This window comes from Gambusia affinis, linkage group LG24, assembly GCF_019740435.1.
Source record: "Gambusia affinis linkage group LG24, SWU_Gaff_1.0, whole genome shotgun sequence".
NCBI lineage: Eukaryota > Metazoa > Chordata > Actinopteri > Cyprinodontiformes > Poeciliidae > Gambusia > Gambusia affinis.
This window is the reverse complement of record NC_057891.1, coordinates 5,569,754-5,588,299: the sequence shown is the minus strand read 5'-3', so window position 1 is coordinate 5,588,299 and position 18,546 is coordinate 5,569,754. Positions and strand designations below refer to the sequence as shown.

Here is an 18,546-nt window from a genome sequence, read left to right as displayed (position 1 = left end):
CTGCTACATTCTAGTAAGTTTAATTTTTCTCCAAATTACATAAGTGTATGACTTTGCAGATATTAGCAGAGCTAAATGTGATAAGAAATTATCCAGATGTTGAACTGCTACTATCGCTCGGCAGCGTGGAAAAACCCCTGATGACATGAGATCCTTTAAACATGTGAAGCGCTCTAAACTCATTAAAAATTAGGTATGCACCTGTTACACTTAGCTGCTGAATGCATTCAGATTTAATTTGATCAAGTGTTGTGTGCAACACCCTCCACATTTATTAAAAAATGCACAGTTATGGAAGAAGCCTTAAAATTAATTAATCTTTTATTGATTGAGACTGGAAAAGTCCCGCCTTGGATTTGATTGCTTTTCAGCTAGGGGAAGAAAAAAAAAAGTTGTTTTAATTATTCAGTATTTACAATTAATTAACTCAACAGAAAAACAATAGTAATACTTTCACGGGTTTGTGAAAGTATTACTTGCATTGCTAGTATTGTAGCTAAATATTTAAAAGTGGGCTTCAAATTTAAGATTTCCAATCGGACAAAGTTGTCCCTAATAATTAGAGTGCTTTAACATGCAGCCATTGTGCAGAGGGACATTTAGGCATACTCCCAAAGTGAATTCAATTTGGGATGCAAAATGGTGGACTCCAACTCACAGTTCATTAACTTGATTTTCTACCCAGCACTCTGAGGAGCCAGCAGGCTCTCTGATAGACACTCAAATCTGCAGTCAGTGTAGATCTGGGTTTCTGGAACCCTTATTAAGATTACTGAACCGCTGCAGAAAACGGCCTCTGTTCGACTCGTTCTCTTCTTTTTTTTCTTTTTTTTTTCCTGTCCCGCTTGTCAGGGTTTGTGCTTTCCATGGTGGAAACAAGTGCAGCTGATTATTAAAGCACCCCCCAAAAAAAAAATAAATAAATAAAAAAATAACAGTTGAGGCAGCAGCAAACAAAAGACGAAACTTAGTCAGAAAAGTCTGCTTTGTATCCTGATTCCAGCTGATACCAGAGAGAAAAATGTTGCACCACAACTGAGACAGAACTGCAGCTCTGTCAAGTCCAGGACAGGAGATCGTCTCTGCCAGCAACAAAAACCCCATGTAACTCCTCATAGGAACTGTTTTCTTATATTGAATTTTCTCCCATAGTTTATACACTGCAATAACCCATCCTCCCTTTGGGTTCAATAAAGTATTATACAGTTCAATAAAGCTGTGAAAAATATTACATTATTCTGACTGCATCATTAGGAAATATTTATATTTTCAGCAATTTGCATCTTCTTTGCAAGAGGGGACATTAAGCTTTATTAAGTATGAACTGGTTGCTTCTAGTTTAAAAAAAAACTTTAAAAGACGGTAGCCAAATACATCCACACTGTTTTAACTAAAAGTTTAAACCTGGAAATTGCAAAAAAAATGTATAGAAAAGGAAACAAAGATGGGAAAGTAAAGCATATTGTGTAACTAATGATTAAGATAAAACGGGAAGAAAACTATTGTTTGTGTATGCAGTCAAAATTCTGGCACTGATGTGCCAATAAATTTCTGTTCCTAGTTTAGTATCAGCATTCAAATGAACAGCAGGAAAATTACAACAATTCCATATTAATATATTCTTTGTACAGATACATAACATGAAGGGCTAAATTAGTGAAATGACTGTTCAGTAACTTACAAAATATTAATTTAACCAGGTTCCACTGAAACCACAACATCAAACAATCCTTCAAAACAATCAATCAGGTTTTTAGCAAAAAGTGAATCATGTCCATGTCTATTGGATGTGAAGAAATGTTGCCATATTAAAAAATGAATTGAACATTTAGTTCCATTTATATATTCAACCTTCTATCAATCACAAATCTGGTCATTTTGAATCAGATCAAGTTCCCCGAGTCTTAAACGATAACAAGCAATTATGAAGTTTGAATATAATTCCAGGAAGGTCTCAAGCATTCAGCTTTCTTGAAAGAGTCGTTATGACATTTTATGTATAAACTTTTCCCACTGCAGTATTTAGTCTGACACAGAGCAGCAAAGCCACATATTCTAACTATGATGCTGTTAGGATCAAAAGCTTCTGGGCCAACTAATTAGGGCTTAGTTTCCACCTTTTCCTTTCATTAAATGTTCATATGACAGGCGCAATGCAAGTTACATCAATCAGCACGTCACATCATCTTTAGCCACTTAATGTTCAAAGCACATCCATATAGGGCGTTTAAAAATGAATATGCATTCCAATGGAGAAACATAACCAACACATTAATATTCTGCCCTCTTTAAATCAGGTTCATTAAATGTCTTAGGATTAAACTTCAGCAGTTTGACATCTCCACAACTGATACCAAGGAAACCAGTTTTTTTGACTTATTCACAGAAGTTTGTAAACCTTTTTATGACCCTGAACTTTCACATTTTGTCACATTACACTCGTAACGTGACAAATGGGGGAGACCAGCACAAAGTAAAATTGGAGCCCACAACAAAATGATTTTATTTTTAAGCCATATCATTCAGCATTATTTTAATGTATTGCCTTCTGATCAGGTTCTCCATCCTTGAAGTAAATTATCCTCACTGCATGATACTTCCTACACCTCGTTTCCCATGGGAGGTGCTGTGTTCAATGCTAGTTGTTCATTTCAGTGAAAGACAACAGTTTGATTTTCTTCTTCTTTCTGTGGAAACATGAGCCTGATTTTTATTCTAACCATCTTCCTGTCGATCTTTCACAAAGAGGTGATTGAGGCGCACATGACAAATAAAAATAATCTTGTCCATGGATTGATTGATCTCTGCTACTCCTCCGGAGTTACTGCAGACCTTAAACACAACACAGTCCTAGACTTGTTTTTAACACTGAACATTCTGTTTGAAAACTCTGAATATCCATATTCAGTTTCTACAAAACTGGACACCAACAGTCTACACCTCATTCAAACATGAGAGCTGTAACCTAAAGCCTCCCGCTGCCTGTAGTGGGTCAGTAGGGCATGACTGCGTTGTGGAGCTCAGAGCTCCTGTCCATGAAGGAACAGAGTCCCGCTGCGACATCCCGATTATCTCCCCCCCTGTGTAAGCACTGATTGGCTCCACGGTGCCAGGGCCAGTGTATGCCGATCAGTGAGACGTGAATCCCCAGCCACCTCCAGATTTGACTGGAGTGGAATTAGCGCCGAGTCACAACTGCTTTCCCCTCCCCTTTCCAGTTTTCTCTGCGTCAGTTTTGTTTGGGAAGTATTACAGTGAGCGAGAGAACAAGAAGTATCCTCTGACTGGATTGGCCTTGTTTCCCTCTTTGCTTTTCGAAGCTCAACATTTACACTCCGCCGCACTCCGAGTCCAATCCATCAAGAGCAGCGAGATCTCCGTTTTACATGTTCACCCGCTCCTCGGGTCTGAATGAGAGTTCCACATGAAAAACCAGGTCAGTTCCCCAAGGGTGTATTAGATTCATGATCCATATTGATACATACATACATGCCCTCACACACACTCTCAGGAAATACAATGATACAACTCTGCAAACAACCAAACTCCAGGAAGCTTCTCATCCACCATTGTGCAAAACACATTATCTTTCTTCATTTGGTGCGTTGGTAATGGGCGCTGGCTGGGGCGATGCAACGGCAAATGAAGCCGATGGTAATTTAGGACGTACTGTGATGAATGGTGGAGTGATTAACCAGCATTAGCAGCTTTAAAACTGGGAGAAAGTGCTGAGTTTCTCTAGCTGGCGCTGAGAAAGCCTGATAACAGACAGCAAATTAACTAACAAAAATGCACTTTGACCTCCATACCACATTGGTGACGGCGATTGATTGGTTGATTCATACTGAGAGGCTACCCAATCAATGAAATCATGACGACTGCCTCTTCTGTCCGACAAAAAGTGGGAGTTTTACACTTGTGTCCAAAATACAATTGGTGAGTAGAGCTCATAATCCTCTCTGCGTTTGATTCCAAAAACGCAAAGATGTTGTAGGACAGCGTCTTCAACTCAAAAGCAAAACATGAATGTAACCAAATCAACTGCCAGCAGGGACCACTGGTGATCTAACCTTTTTGTCATACAAGCCAAAATAGTTGAGTCAAAACTACTCGAGTTTACTTGTGTCTAAAAAGTACTTTTTTTTTTTTGACCTGGTAGACTATATACTAAACATGCGACATTTAAATTTACCGGTATAAGAGATAGTACATTTTCTGCCTGCTAAGGTTTTAATCCATAGTGGGCTAGTTAAACATTTTACCTTTTTGTTTTTAGAATGAATGCGTGAGAAAATGCTTTTCTATTATCTCTAACTGATTTTGTGAACGATATACTCTCCTTGTTACCTGATGACACCTGGAGAAGCGCTTTGCTTCCCAATTAATCTTCAGGTAATTAACCAGGTGTAGAAAGTGAATATATAAAAGTAAAGACAGCTAAAAAGAAACCAATGTTTTTAGTAATAATGTACAAATCATTACTTTTCTCTGATTTGCCAGAATTATCAATCTGTAGTCCTTCAAATAAATTTCCCCACAATATGATATTCTCGGAGTAATAACCTTCCCAATGTTCTTTAATGTGTTTGCTTCCAATATTCAAGAAAAAAAAAAAATCAACAAATGTGACATCAGTCTTCCGAAGTCTGCTAATCTGTAAAACCTTCTCTATAGCTAATGGCCACCAGTTGAAGACAAACTATTCCTTTAGAACAGCTCACAGCACTTTACCACCTAAATCTGACTTAATGTCAGAGAAAAAAATCTGTGGAAATGGATAGGTGCTATTAGAACTCCTCTGGTAGGTAGCTGGGTCACAACTAATCTTTAGTGCATTCAGTAGAAACAAAAACAGGAGAAATCAATCCTCAAGCAGAGATCCTGGAAATTGCTCAAGAGGCTGAACCACTGGAGGCTAAACTTGTCATAATCTTACCAGGCTCTCCATCTTTATTCAGTGCTCTTCTCCAGCAGCAAATGAAAGATTTAATGATGTAAAGCTGTGCAACGACCCATCTTCTCAGAGGTGAAATGGATTGCAATTAAAGGCGATGGTTGTTGGGGAACATTAGATCTAAAACTGCAGTGGCTGGATGCATGGAGTGCAGGTAAAACCTGTTGGCTTTATAGCCCGTATGAACCGATTCACCAGTGCAGCATAAAGCTAATAAATAACTGGAGTCAAGCTTGGACTGGATTGAGACCATTTATGAATATACAAGTCTTGACACAGATTCTGACCTAGATTTAGGTCTTCACTTTGAGTAGATTATGCCAACAAATATGATTTCCAATCTAAAATTACTTTTCAATATTGGGACCGATGTAGATTTCAGGCCCAATATTTGTGAGAACTGCTGGTATCTAGGAACTAGGGATTTGGATTGGATCACACACTGACCTCCATGTGTTCATTCACTACACAACCACAGAAGAGAAGTATTTAAATGAATTGCAATACTAGAAAAGTCTGAGTTGCTGACAGATTTCACAATATTGCAGCAACGATGTGGGAATGAAACGGGTCAAATTAGAACTGCTTTTAGTTTTGGTTTGTTTAAATTACTTTCAGGTTATGAAAACTGATTTGTCCAGTTCAGAGAGCTGTGTGCATAAATGCAGATAGATTTTGACATGAATACTTTCTGAAAATCTGTCATTATTTGACAGATATCACATTTAAAAGCCATGGATATGTGTGTGTTTGTTTGGACTAGGACAAAAAGCCCTACTCCGCACATGAAGATGAAGTTGTAGGAGTAAGAGCTTTATGTCATTCCTTCACGCTTCAGTGTTTGAGTCTCAAGCACAAGTCGTGTGTGAGTGATTCCAGACTGTATTTTTTTGTTATCCTCTCAGCTCACATCACATCTGCTCATCGAGATCCCTCTTCTTTTCTCCTTCTTCCATTTTGTGCTCCTAGTGGAGGCTTCAGAGCTCATCTTTCTTTCCCTTCTTGTCACAAATCCTCGCCGTTCGGGTCTGAGATCAAGGTCGCCCTTCGCCGAGATGAGCCGGTGAAATTAGCCGACATTCCAGTCCTCGACTTTATCGACGATGAACACATTTATCGCGCCATGATTAAAAGAAAAAAACGAGAAAGACGAGGGACAGTGACTCAGATGTAGAGGACAGATTATTAACACCATCAGTCCAGCACAGCTTTGTCCTTCTTGCACAGAAACCCTCCGTTCATCAGCCTCAGCATATCCAAGATGTTATTACTGACCCACAGCAGAAAGCGGGTCACAACAATGCAGCGCAGCCAGGTTTATAGCATGTTGTCATCAAGCGCTGACAATTCATATATATATATATATTTTTTCAATCGGTTTGAAGGTCGTAGCGAAGAAATGAGGAAGCAATCGGCTGTGTAATTATTTTATAGAGTGAGTTTAGAACAGCAGAAATTATTAGATTTTTTTGATTGGCTTCATTTGTAATTTTTTCCATAATAAATAACTGTTTCCACTAATTAGCTCATTATGTAGGAAAATAATACATTAGTAAATTAAATTAGGATTAGACAGAACTATTTTGATTGTCAGTTCAGTTCAACCTCAGGTAAACTAGACATTGTGTTTTGACTAGACCTAGTCAAAGTCTGGACTTTGATGCTACGGTTAAAAACAATTCTGTAAAAAAACATTAATCAAAACTCCATTTACAATAAAGACTGATGGCATTTGCTGCTGCTAAGAGTTGTCAAAGTATACGACATCTTAGATCTAAGAATATAAGAATATTTATGCTCTTCCGTCTGATGTGAGGCTTTAAACATGAAATGGTGGAAACCAAATACAACATCATTTAAAAAACCCCACTTTTCACCAAAGTTCAAAGACTTTGGTGGTACAGGACTTTGGTATCTACACACAAACAGCTTAGACCAAAATGGGTGAACACCCCAACTTTGGACGTATCCTTTCAGAAACTATTGGAGAGCTGATTGTATAATTAAATATTAATGTAGATATTTTCTGTTTTGATAAGATTTTTCTCTCATCATGCAGTTTTTCAGTGTTCCAGATTATACTCAGTCAATGTTAGAAGCTGGTTAAGATTAGATCATTAAATTCTTTTCTTCTTAGAAACCCTAAAACTGGAAAAAGTGAATGCATCATGCATAATATTCATATATTTTTGTAAGCGTTTGTGCATTGTTAACAAACTATCAAAAGATTTATTATTGGGTTTGGAACATTGTACACTATAATCACCATCCTAAGAGCCTTTGTTAAATTTCAATTTACTACGGCAATTAAGAACTGGTTATTTGAATTACTGATCTTCATTTCAGATTTCAAGAACAAAGTTGATGTTTATCTTATGTTTCTGTTCCACGAGGAGACGTTACCTGGATCTAATTTTAGCAGACAGATTGAGCTGCTTCCATTTCAGTCAGATCTGATTTGATGCTTTATGTCCTGCGGCTATACTTACACGATCGAGGCTGATAAAACAGGTGTGTTTTTGCATAAAAGCTCACTCAACGCAAGCAAACACTAAATCAGTCGACCAACTTGAATGTCCCCTTTGAATTATTGAGTTTGGCTGTGAATAAAAGCTGGATGCTTGACTCACGGATTCTTATTTTGGTTCGATTCATCCGTTGAACCTTTGGTTTCCCATGAAACATTTCATTTTTTTCCCTTTTCCTCCCGAATGGAAGAACCGGCGAATCCTCCAGCTGCAGTAAAACTTACTGAATAATTAAGTCTGTGGAGATTGAAGGAGTTCCTGACCCTCGGAAAACACTGAAGGAGCTATTTTTGCGGCAGGGACACACACACAGGTTCACGCAGACTCACATTTGAATGTAGCCATCCATCTGCCTTTGATAAACACACACGTGCAGGGAACACACATCAAAGGCTCCAACCCTCTTCTGAGGAGAGTCTTGGAGCTAGAAAGGAACATTGTGCTTTACTCCATCTCTGTTCATACATCTCTGCTCATTTTTATGCGCCGCTGATGTTTTCACTTATTTGAGCCAACTTGCTGGTATAATAATCTGCATAACTGTCACTGTACTGATATAGTCTGTATTGCTGTGAGTCACAAGGTTTTACAATTTATCAAAGGTTTTACCTTTTGAGAGGAAATGTACATGAAACATACTTGGTGTTAAAAATACACTAAGGTATAAATATAGATGTAGCGACTTTGCTGGAAAATGAAAATACCTGATCTCAAACCTGCCTTAGTCTGATTTACGTCACTGAATAAAAATAGCAAAACTTCGTCTTTTTATAGAGGTGCTTAAACTTGCTGATTACCAGTTAATCAAGTGCGTTTGATTAGCAGCACCTGGCTGCTACTTACCTTAATTTCTCTCAAAACAGTTAAAGTAAAAGTTCTTCACGTGGTAATTTAGTATTTTGAGTTGGTTTCTTAGACTAAAATCTGGAAACTGCATGTATCATTTAGAAAAAAACAATGATATTCTTGCATCTTGCAGACAATAACAAATCAAACTGAGGCTCCAGAAGCCAAATATTATAAAAGTGCATCTCAAAAAGTCTGTCACTCATTTCAAAAAGTGAAACTCATAGATTCACGGAAAGTAAAATATCTCAAGCCTCTTTCTTGTCATTTGGATCAGCATGGCTAAAAAATAATGGAAATTGTTGCTGTGGAAACTGGTTGTCCAGTGCTTAAAAAGTTACAAGACTTTGTTTAGTATTGGTCAACAAGTTTGGATTCAAAGTTTTAAACTACTGCCGTCTAAAGAAACGCATCACTCCTCGTCAAAAACAGCCAATCAGAACCAGGAGGAGCGACTTTGCGCTGTCAATCAATCCTGTGAAGATGCTACTAGGTTTGCGAATGACAAAGAAACAACTACCGTCAGCTCTGATTTGTTTATATTGTTTTACAGATAACCTGTCTCGTACTGTACCATCATGACAAAGTGGCAGTTTCAACAGATTCGTTAAAAAAATATATTTTATAAAAGTTACATAAGGCAGCTCTCATGCATTTCTCAATCATTTGCAAATACTTGCTACTTTTTCCTCTGATTTTTAGATTACTGATAAACTGTGTACAACAATAGAGTAAGATTTTTAAAAATCTGACAGATATAGGGATTTAATCTTCATAAGCCTCAAAAAGCCAAAAAAATGCTGAGAGTTGTTCTAAAAGCAGCTCTTTCTCTGAAATTGGACCAAATCTAGTCTACAGAGCATTATATTCATCAATGCAGCAACATTATTGATAGCATTTTGCAGGAATTCTGCTTGTGAAAATTGTGGTTTCTTTGCTACTTTTATTGGGTAAACTTTCTGTTGCCGTATCGATCAGCCCCCAGGGAGAACGGAGTCGGCGGTTCGGTACAACTACAAGCCAAGACTCGTCTTGCTCTAATGTTAGCTTATTAGTGCTTAATGCTACAGTCTACAGACAGACTGAACTGTAGATTTGATTTTTAGACTAGATTAGCAGCCATAGTGGGATCTCACCAGCTGCCTGGGTTATTGACTTTCTGACAGTACAGTTTGTGCAACTGTCTGATAGAGAGGTCCACAGCAGCAGCACAGCGATGAGGGATGGTATTCTCATCTTTTCTCTGCCAGCATATCTTTGAGTCCTGTCTTCAGAAAAGCTCAGACGGCTCTGCAGTTGTGGGTGCGTGCTGCTAGCAAGGCAGGACATTTAGGACACGGAGCTGCTTGATTGCTAACTCTGGATGCTAGTTGTAGATTTCAGAAATATGAGTTCAAGAGATACAAAAAAAAATTTCCGGATCTTCATTCAAACATTAGGGAAGTTTGTAGAATACCATTTTTATTCTGGTGTCATTTCTTTTTCTTCACTTTTGCAGTAGAGCAAGTGACTCGTAAAAACTGAAGAAACTAATCAAAACATCCATAGATATGAGTTCACTGTGATATAAAATGGTGCAAGAGGTCAGGTCAAGGTTATTTGTATCGCACTCTAATTCTCCATTCTGTTTGCAAATGTTATCTGCAGCTAAGCCAGGTCAAATGTAGCAAATTTGTTCATTTTTCTCATGGTCGTTCATGCAAACTAGTCGAGCTTCAGTCACTGCATTCTGCAAGATCCTTGGAGCGACTGACACGACAACTGTATTTTCAATTGAACTCTGCTTATTTTACCTTACTGTAAAAATTGTGTTCATCGTTGGAAATTCAGCCCAAAGGTGTCAGTTGCTCAAGTACAGAGAAAGGATTGAGGATTTCTCTGCAAAAATAACCCGTCACAGTAGGAGAGTGTGAATTCTAACCCATTATTGCAAACAGAAATATGTGAACAGAGCAGAAGCAACACACATTCTCTAAATATACATGAAAAAAAAAATTTTATTAAAAAAAGTGTGTGGACCAATTTAAAAAGTTAATTCTATGCTGTCCAAAACACAAGTTGTTAATAAACTCCTGCCTTCATGCTCTAGGTCAAGTTCCTAAACACATACAGAACCTGACTATAAAGTCCAGACTTTCATATCTGACAGTAAAAATGAAGTTTAAATGTAAAGGTTCATACTGTAATACTTCCAAAGATTCTTCTACACAGAGTTCCTAAAACGGTTCCTCCGTTTATCCCCATCACCAACTTCCTCTTCTCTAAGAAATTTCTGTCACTATATTATGTCATCTGATCAAAGGGAACAGGTGTGTTGGCCTTGAGAGTCAATTCTGGTTGTTTGGCATCTGAGGCTCAGGTGAGTGACAGGAGACAGTCAGATTATAAAAATAAATGAGTTTAAGGGAACAACTGTGACACTCAAACAGCTAAAAGGTCTCCCAGAGGGCTCCGACACTTGAGACTAACTCTCAAATTTTCTGCACTCCAATTTAAGTCCAAGCAATAAGTAACCGAACTCAACAAGTTTGGAGAGCACATTTACTCGATAAAAAATGTCCATGACAGAAAAAAATAACTATCAAAAATCAGCACAGCCATCTCAGTGGACTTTCTTAATGAGACTGCCTCAATATTGCTGATGCTGAATTTTAACATCAGTAAAGAGAGTCAATCGATTGTCGACAGTATTGAGAATTCAAAACCGGCACAAGGTCCCTTTATTTATGAGATGATACTTCACACCCACAAGGACTCTTACATAAACCACTTGGATGTTTCTTAAGGGCCACTTCATTCTCTTCAGTGTTTATGAAGCTAACTTGTTATTTACGCAAAATTGGGGGGGGGAAAAAGTAATACGAATGGTGTTTTCACTCAGATTTGATGAGATGCAACAGTGTGTGAGTTAACAGCAGGAGCACAATGACAGCTCATGAATCAGAGAAAGCAGCTCGAGCAGAAGAGTCTTTGTCGTCGTGTACAACGGAGAGTTTCCCAGATGTCGCACGTCTCTTTAAAGTGTTCTTTAATGTAGTCCCAGTATGTGGGTGTATATGTGAAATTTTCCCTTTGCGGAAGTTTTTTTTTCTCTTTCTCTTTCTCTGTTCCATTTTTGACCTTCAGTGATGCTCTTCAGTTTGAAACAAGGAAACCGAGGCTGAAAATTCATGAGAAGAGGTTATCTAATTGCAGCAGAGAAGGTTAGGTCTTAGGTTTTCTTTTTTTCCTAACAACACAGACATTAAATGGTGTCAGGAAAAAGTGTGCTCAACAAGATTTTAAACTGGATGAAAAGCTTCCATATTTTAGATTTATATTCAAATTAGCCTCACAAACTTGTTATTGGTGACCTTTCCAAAGAAGTGACTCGTACTTCAGGTAGAGTACGCTTTGAACTTGCTTTTCTCACAACTATTTTGCAATTTGTGCGGTGCTTTTTTTAAATGCCATTAACTTCAGTCAGCTCCAATGTTCACTAAAATACATGAAAGGAGTTCTTGGTGGTTTCTGGTTAAAACTGTGGAGATATTTATAAATCTCTCCACAATTATGGGCTCCACTTTTTAATTGCATCAGTTTAGTAGGAAAAAAATTAATACTTTTTAAAATCCACTTTAAATAATCAGTTAAATGAACAGATTTAAAACTTAAACAGTTAATGAGCTATAAGTGCCTCAATAATGTGATGAAAGGGGTATTTTTTTAAATGGCTGACCAAGCTTATTTTCACATCTTACAACCTCTTATTTTAAAATTTCCCTTTATTTCTCATCCAATAACCATTAAGGTGACAGTTTAATGCTCTACTGACCATATCAATAGTCATAGAAATTTATCAATTTCTAAAAAAAAAAATCTTACTCTTTAAGCATCTGAGTGTGATTAATCTTCACTGGCGCAGACAAAGCACTTACACGTTGCAGCATGAGCTGAAAACTATTGTTCATTGGCACAACGTTTGAAAAACCTTAAACTTTAAAGCAGGGAAGCATGTGTGTAGTGCCAAGTAAACATTTTATGACGACGGCAATATGAACTGTACATTTTGCTAATACGTAATTGGGGAGAATATATAGAACAGTTACACTTTTAGTAAATGTACCTCTATGTGGACGGACTGAGAGGCATGTCTAAAATAAGAACCACTCACACTCTGACAGACAGGCTTTGCATATTCATGCTTAATGTGTTTGTGAATTGTAAGCAGTTGCGTTTGTTGCATTTTTGAGTCATGTCAAGTCTTTGGAACTCTGGTTTTTATCTCGACATCCAGCTTTAGAGCCGGTTTGAGGAGCTCTCAGGATCCCAAGGAAAAAAAAACTGCTTTTCAAAAACTACTTACTTGGACTTGGAGTTCATTATATCACAGTTTACAGCATGTCATTGTTGCAGCTTAAAAGTGTACAGATTCATATCATGTCTTGATTAGCTGTGACTGTGCTGAGGTATTAAAAAGTGACTGGCGATTATGAGACTCAGCATGTATTGATTTGCTGACACAGGAATCATTTCAGCTTCACTAAATCATGTTTGTAGTTTCTTTACACCTGAATCTTTAAATAAATCACAATAAAATCTTTCATTTTGTTTCAACACTGTATTCAGTTTCATCAGCCACTGCTTCTTTTACAATTCCTCTATTTTTCGCTCTTGTTTTCCACTCCCTTTTCCTTAAAAATCAATATATACAGAAAATTAGTATTTAAAGCAAGACTCTACCAGCGAACAAGTGGGCTTAAGCTTTCACTGATTAACGGACCATTTCTGAAGCCTTCGGGGAGAAAAAAGAAATCTTTAGGTAGATTGAAAAAAAGGGCTTAAAGCATCAACACAGTGGCTCTGATGCAGAAATATGCATGAAATGCATTTGTGATTCCATTACTATTTAGCTATAATATAGCCGCTGTTAACCTTATTTAAAACAAACGTGTTCGGCTAAGCAATTCCCAATTAACGGAATGAGAAAATAAATCAGAAAGTGGAAATATCCTCGACCCCAATCATAATTTTAAAAATCCAATTACATACGTAGAAGTGATCAAGTATAGGAGGATATAGCTCCCAAGTTTTAGAACAGCACTCTCTTTTTCAATTAGCAAAACCAGTGTTTTTATTAGAAATTATTAATTAAGTCTGAATAGTCTGTGTTTTATATTCAAGGGCCATTTTTTAGTTGATATTGGGCTGCTTGTGTTTAGCTTAGAGGTTGTTTAGACAAGGTGTCTACGCTTCCAGTATACTTCCATGGGCAAAATCACAGAGAGGCAATTTGGTGGTTGTTTTTTTGCACATATTTGAGCGTTAATATCTCTCCTGGATTATTTTTTGTAAACAAAAATATTTGTACCGTTACTGCAGTCTGCAGTAAAGGTGCATTTTGTGCAGGAAACTAGAGATGGGTAGATTCTTGAGCTCAAAAATGAATTGCGACGTTGGAAGTATTGTTGACATAGAATGTTTGAATAATTCATCCTATTTTCTGATTCATTTACGAATGAAAATCCTGAACATGTTGCATTCTTTAAAATTTCTACAAATTATTTAAATGCATTCTGTACAGAATAGCATAACATACTCTACACTTATTCATGAGACAAATACGCAGGCATTTAAATGGGAAAGAATTGTGAAAAATGTAAGAGAAATTGGCAGCTTGGTGCTTTTAATCAAATCTTTTATTCACAGACTATGACTTATCTCAGTACATCTATTAAACCCAAAGTTTTTCCTAAAGAAACCACCTGTTGGGAACAATGCTGGGAAGGAAAAATAACAAAGGTCTTGGAGAAACAAATTCTGGATGGAGGAAAACCTGTAAGCTTGGTGCTAATGTTCTCTAACAGACTGTCTTCAAGATCAGATCGTGCAACACTCAGAGAAACTGAAAAAAAAATACACACTTAATCTCCATCTCCACAGGCCTCAGTTTAACCTCTTAAGACTTGCTGACTCTTTTAGATGAATTGCAAAGATTAAACCTTTCCTAAAACATTTAGTAGCACAGCTTTGTTTTAAAAAGCTTCATCCAAATGAATCAAGACTTCTGAAACAAACAGTCAAAATAGGGATGTTTAGTTTACCATACTTTGCAAAAACAAGACCTCGCAGCAGCTGTGGAGCACGGTGGTGGACGGGTGATGGTATGGGGTCGACTTGCAGTTATGGAGTCAACCACAAACCCTTTTAATCTTTGTTTAGAAAATGATAGAGTTTACTCTGCTCTGTTTTTGTATATCCAAAGTGCAAATTTAAATAACTTCCCAAGACCTGATTCGTTTTACAAGCTGAAAAATAATGTTTACCTTTCTACAATTAAAGGTCACAAATCAAGAAATATTTTAGAACGTCCGCTATTTTAACAAAAACATTTTAATAAACCTTTTGAAATTCATCTCACAATTACACTAACCTCAGTTTTAGTTACCTGGCTTGTTCAATCTAATTAGCAGTCTACAAGGCTAACTAAGCTTTAACAGTAGTGGTATTTTAATTAGTATATTTTGTATGACAAGAGTAAATTGTATACATTATGAAAAGGTCACAAAACTCTTAACCACCAAATTGCCCACCGCTTATTTTTTTCCCCCAAAGTCTGTGAGTATTTTGCAAGGCAACATTTTCCAGCAGCCGATTAGTTTAAAGGACTGAGCTAAGCACTTGTGAACATCTAAGAGATGGGACATAATAGTGGAAAATAACGATTGATGCTGGGTGAGTTGGCCAGATCCTCAGGCCATTGGATGCATTGTTCTGTGAGGTAGTCAGCCTTCAGCGATGGCAGATGCTGCTTAACCATAACAATCTGTTCTGAAGGAGTTTATAAAAGACATTAATGTTCATTATGCTAGCTGGAAACAACATGTAAAAACTAATTTTTATTTCTTTGATATGGGTTGCATTGAGAAATTCTGAGCCGTGAATATGTCACCTGCTGGATTCAGTGTTTTGGAGCAATGTTAGGTCTTAACAAGAGGGTCAATTAGAAAGTTCAGCAACTTAAAAACAGCTAAAACTCTAAACTCCACTACCAGATCTTGTAAACAATGCACTGAAGTTATTCGCAGCAAATTACTGGTAATAAACTGGGGCTTTTGTTTGTTTGTTTTAGCTTTTGGTTCCTCTATCTCTGGAACTGCTACTGCTAAAAATCTGCACAAAGTTTCATGATGGGATTTTTAGGAACTTTCAAAATGAAGCAAACAGATATTTATAATAAAAAAAACCTCCAGGTTACTGCTAATATAGGTTTTAAATTCAGTATCTGCCTACATTCATTAATACAAGCTTGTTTTATAGGTTAAATTATTACAAAAGTAGGTTTTTAATCAGGGATTCCAATAGGGATTATGTGGGCAGTAAGGTAGCAGTCAGTCTTGCAACAAATTTGAAGAGGCTTCTGACTAAAGACTGTTTATGACAGTTATGACATTATATCATCTCAATTTGAGCTTTTGAGATGCTAATCAGCTGCTCCCTGTTGTCAAAAAAATAGTTCCCAGAGTTACACATCATAAATGTCCACAAGCAAAAAAATAAGGGCAAAAACCTTTCTAGCTACAGCATCTAAAATTAGAGGGAACAAACAGCAACGTCACACCCAATAAAATTATGAACTAAAGTCCATAACAAGAATAACTTCAACATGCTGCCACCATTAGCAGCTCAGTACTAGAAAATGATATTTGGGTTACTTATTCATCCATAAAGTGAATTAATAAAATTTTTTCCCACTGCTGTGGCCACTTGTTAGCATATAAATTAGCATGACTGCTACCACTCCTCCAAAATCTGGATCCTCTCCGTTGCCACCACTATAAACAGCTCAGACATAAATAAACCATTTATCTTAGTAGAAGAAGCACAGCTGATGGTCTCAAGGAAAAAAAAAACAGCCAGACATAATTTTTCATTTCACTTCCTATCCCCACAAATGGACTGAACAAACAAGCCAGCTATGCAAATGGCTCTTTTGTTCTTTTCAAACGTCCCGTTTTATTTGTTTTTTTCCCAGCGAACAAGACAAAAGCGTGTTTGTGAAATGACCTCCACATCGGGACAAAAGCTGCCTTCAAAACGCCTCTTGTATCTGCAGGTGCTGCTCTCCTTTGTGCTTATTACTCATGTGACAGAAGTTCATCGTCAGCCTTAAGCGGTAGCGGTGAGGGGTCGGCTGTTTACCTTCATCCCTGCCTGTCACCATTCATGGGGCATCACTGTGAGGCTGCAGAGGGGTATTTTCCGGGTATTTTCCAGGTATTTTCTGTGTTTGCTCACGGCGACGATGAGAAGAGTTCAAGAATAAACCAGAATATCAAAATACCAGGCAGAATGATGCCGCCTCATCACAGCTGGGAGGATTTGTTCCTGTTTCTCTTTACTCCTCAAATTTTAAATGTAGACCAGCAACTAATTTTCCAAGTACTAGGAGATATTAATATTTCACTCATAAATATTTATACCAGCTGTGCAGCATTGGTTTTGCCTGAAGAAACACATTAGTCAGTGATCTGTGCTTAAGCTTGAGATTCTCTTTTCTTCACATCTCCATGTTAGAAACTGCAACACAGTGTTTCTGGATTCCACTTGATCAGCAGTACAGAAGAGTGGGGACCATTATCAGTGAGATCCATATGAAGCCCCCAAACTCACTTTTTACTACATTTAGCAAGAAAATCATCTTTAGCCCCACAAGTTGTACTTTTATTGCAGATCCCACCACACAGTACTAGAACTCAAACCTACATAAAACGCAAGCAGGCAGAGCCCATGAGCATTAAAATATCTTATTGAAAGCTCAAAAGCATTCTAATGTTTTTGAAATAAGAAATTGTTCAAATTACTCCAACCTCAGAAACTCACATTTATTTTTAAATTGAATAGAAGACTGCTCACTATGAAACTAATCCTTTATTTCTTTAAACAACCAAAGCCTGACATTATGACTTTTGTTTGATTAATTTGGAAGTAAAGTCCAACTTTAATCTAATTTATCACCGCACTTTAATCAGCCACTTGTTTTGAAGTGATTTTAACCATTTGCCATTTTCTGCAAAGAAATGCTACATTTTTGCTTGGAATTTCTGAGACATGTCAAACACTTTATGGAATAAAAGAACAATGTTCATTTTACTCAAAGATAAACCTATAAAAAGTAAAATCAGAGAAACAGATCCTGATTTTTCTAGAGATGTATTTTTGTGATATCCTTAAGATTTGAAACTGGAAACAACATATCCAAGAAATTGCTACAATATTAGGAGTCACAAAATCTACAGACGGGTGTTTTCTTTCTGTAGCAAGAAAGAAAAGAAGGGAAGAAAGTGCTGATGAACTCCACAACTAAAAAAAAGCTGCATGTCCACAGAAGATACGAAGTTTGCAAAATTATTTCTAGAGTGAAGTGAAACCTCATCTCAGCAGCATACCAAGTGAACAAAACTCTCCAGGAGGTGGATGTATCAGTATCAAAGTCTCCCATAAAGGAAAAAACTGCATGAAAGTAAATACAGAATCACTGCAAGGTACAAACCACTCATAAGGCCCAAGAATACAACAGAATAGAATAATTGTGTTTTGTAACGTGAGAAAACAGGTACGCATTGTCAAAGCACCGTACAGATGAATTAGAGATAAAATGTGGTACTGAAGTTATTACACCAGTATTACACTTGGAGGCACTCACAAAGCAGAGCTGGTGAGTGGGCTTAAAGAGGCGGGGGATGCGTGCGCTGCAGTTCCTCGTGTTTAATGGTGCTTTTGTTTCACTTCATTGCAGAAGTTGACTGAAATGAGGAGTTCATTGCAGAACGCTGGTGGTAAAGGAACGATCTCATCTGGATATCAAACGTGATCTTATGAGGAAAAAATGTAATGTTTGCACTAGATTCTGTGTGAAAGGAAGGTATATAAATAGTTACAATAAAGTTTTTTTTATCATAGTCAGTTCTGATGTCCTGCAAAAGCACATAAATACTAAAACAAGGACCAATCAGGTGTGGCTAAGAATATTTAGCTGTTCCACATCTAAGCTGCAGGCCATTATTTTCAATAAAGTCTCTAAAAGGAGGCATCTGAAGAAAATGTACAAAACTATATAAAAACTCAATTTGTGAGTCATGATCTGTAATGCAATATCAACTCTCTATCAGCCAGTATTACATCCCTAAAAGGAGACAAAATGGGAAAACAGAGAAAAGGATGACGATATTAGATGGG

The 18,546-nt window shown here is 37.2% G+C and overlaps 2 protein-coding genes across 5 annotated transcripts in view; one reads left to right on the top strand and one right to left on the bottom strand.

Moving 5' to 3' along the window:
* Window positions 1-18,546, top strand: part of LOC122827264 (gamma-aminobutyric acid receptor subunit gamma-3-like) — a 71,436-nt gene that overhangs the window by 13,623 nt on the left and 39,267 nt on the right. The window lies entirely within an intron of this gene.
* LOC122827262 (gamma-aminobutyric acid receptor subunit beta-3-like) overlaps window positions 1-18,546 on the bottom strand; it is a 111,721-nt gene that overhangs the window by 89,293 nt on the left and 3,882 nt on the right. The gene's annotated exons all lie outside the window — the stretch shown is intronic.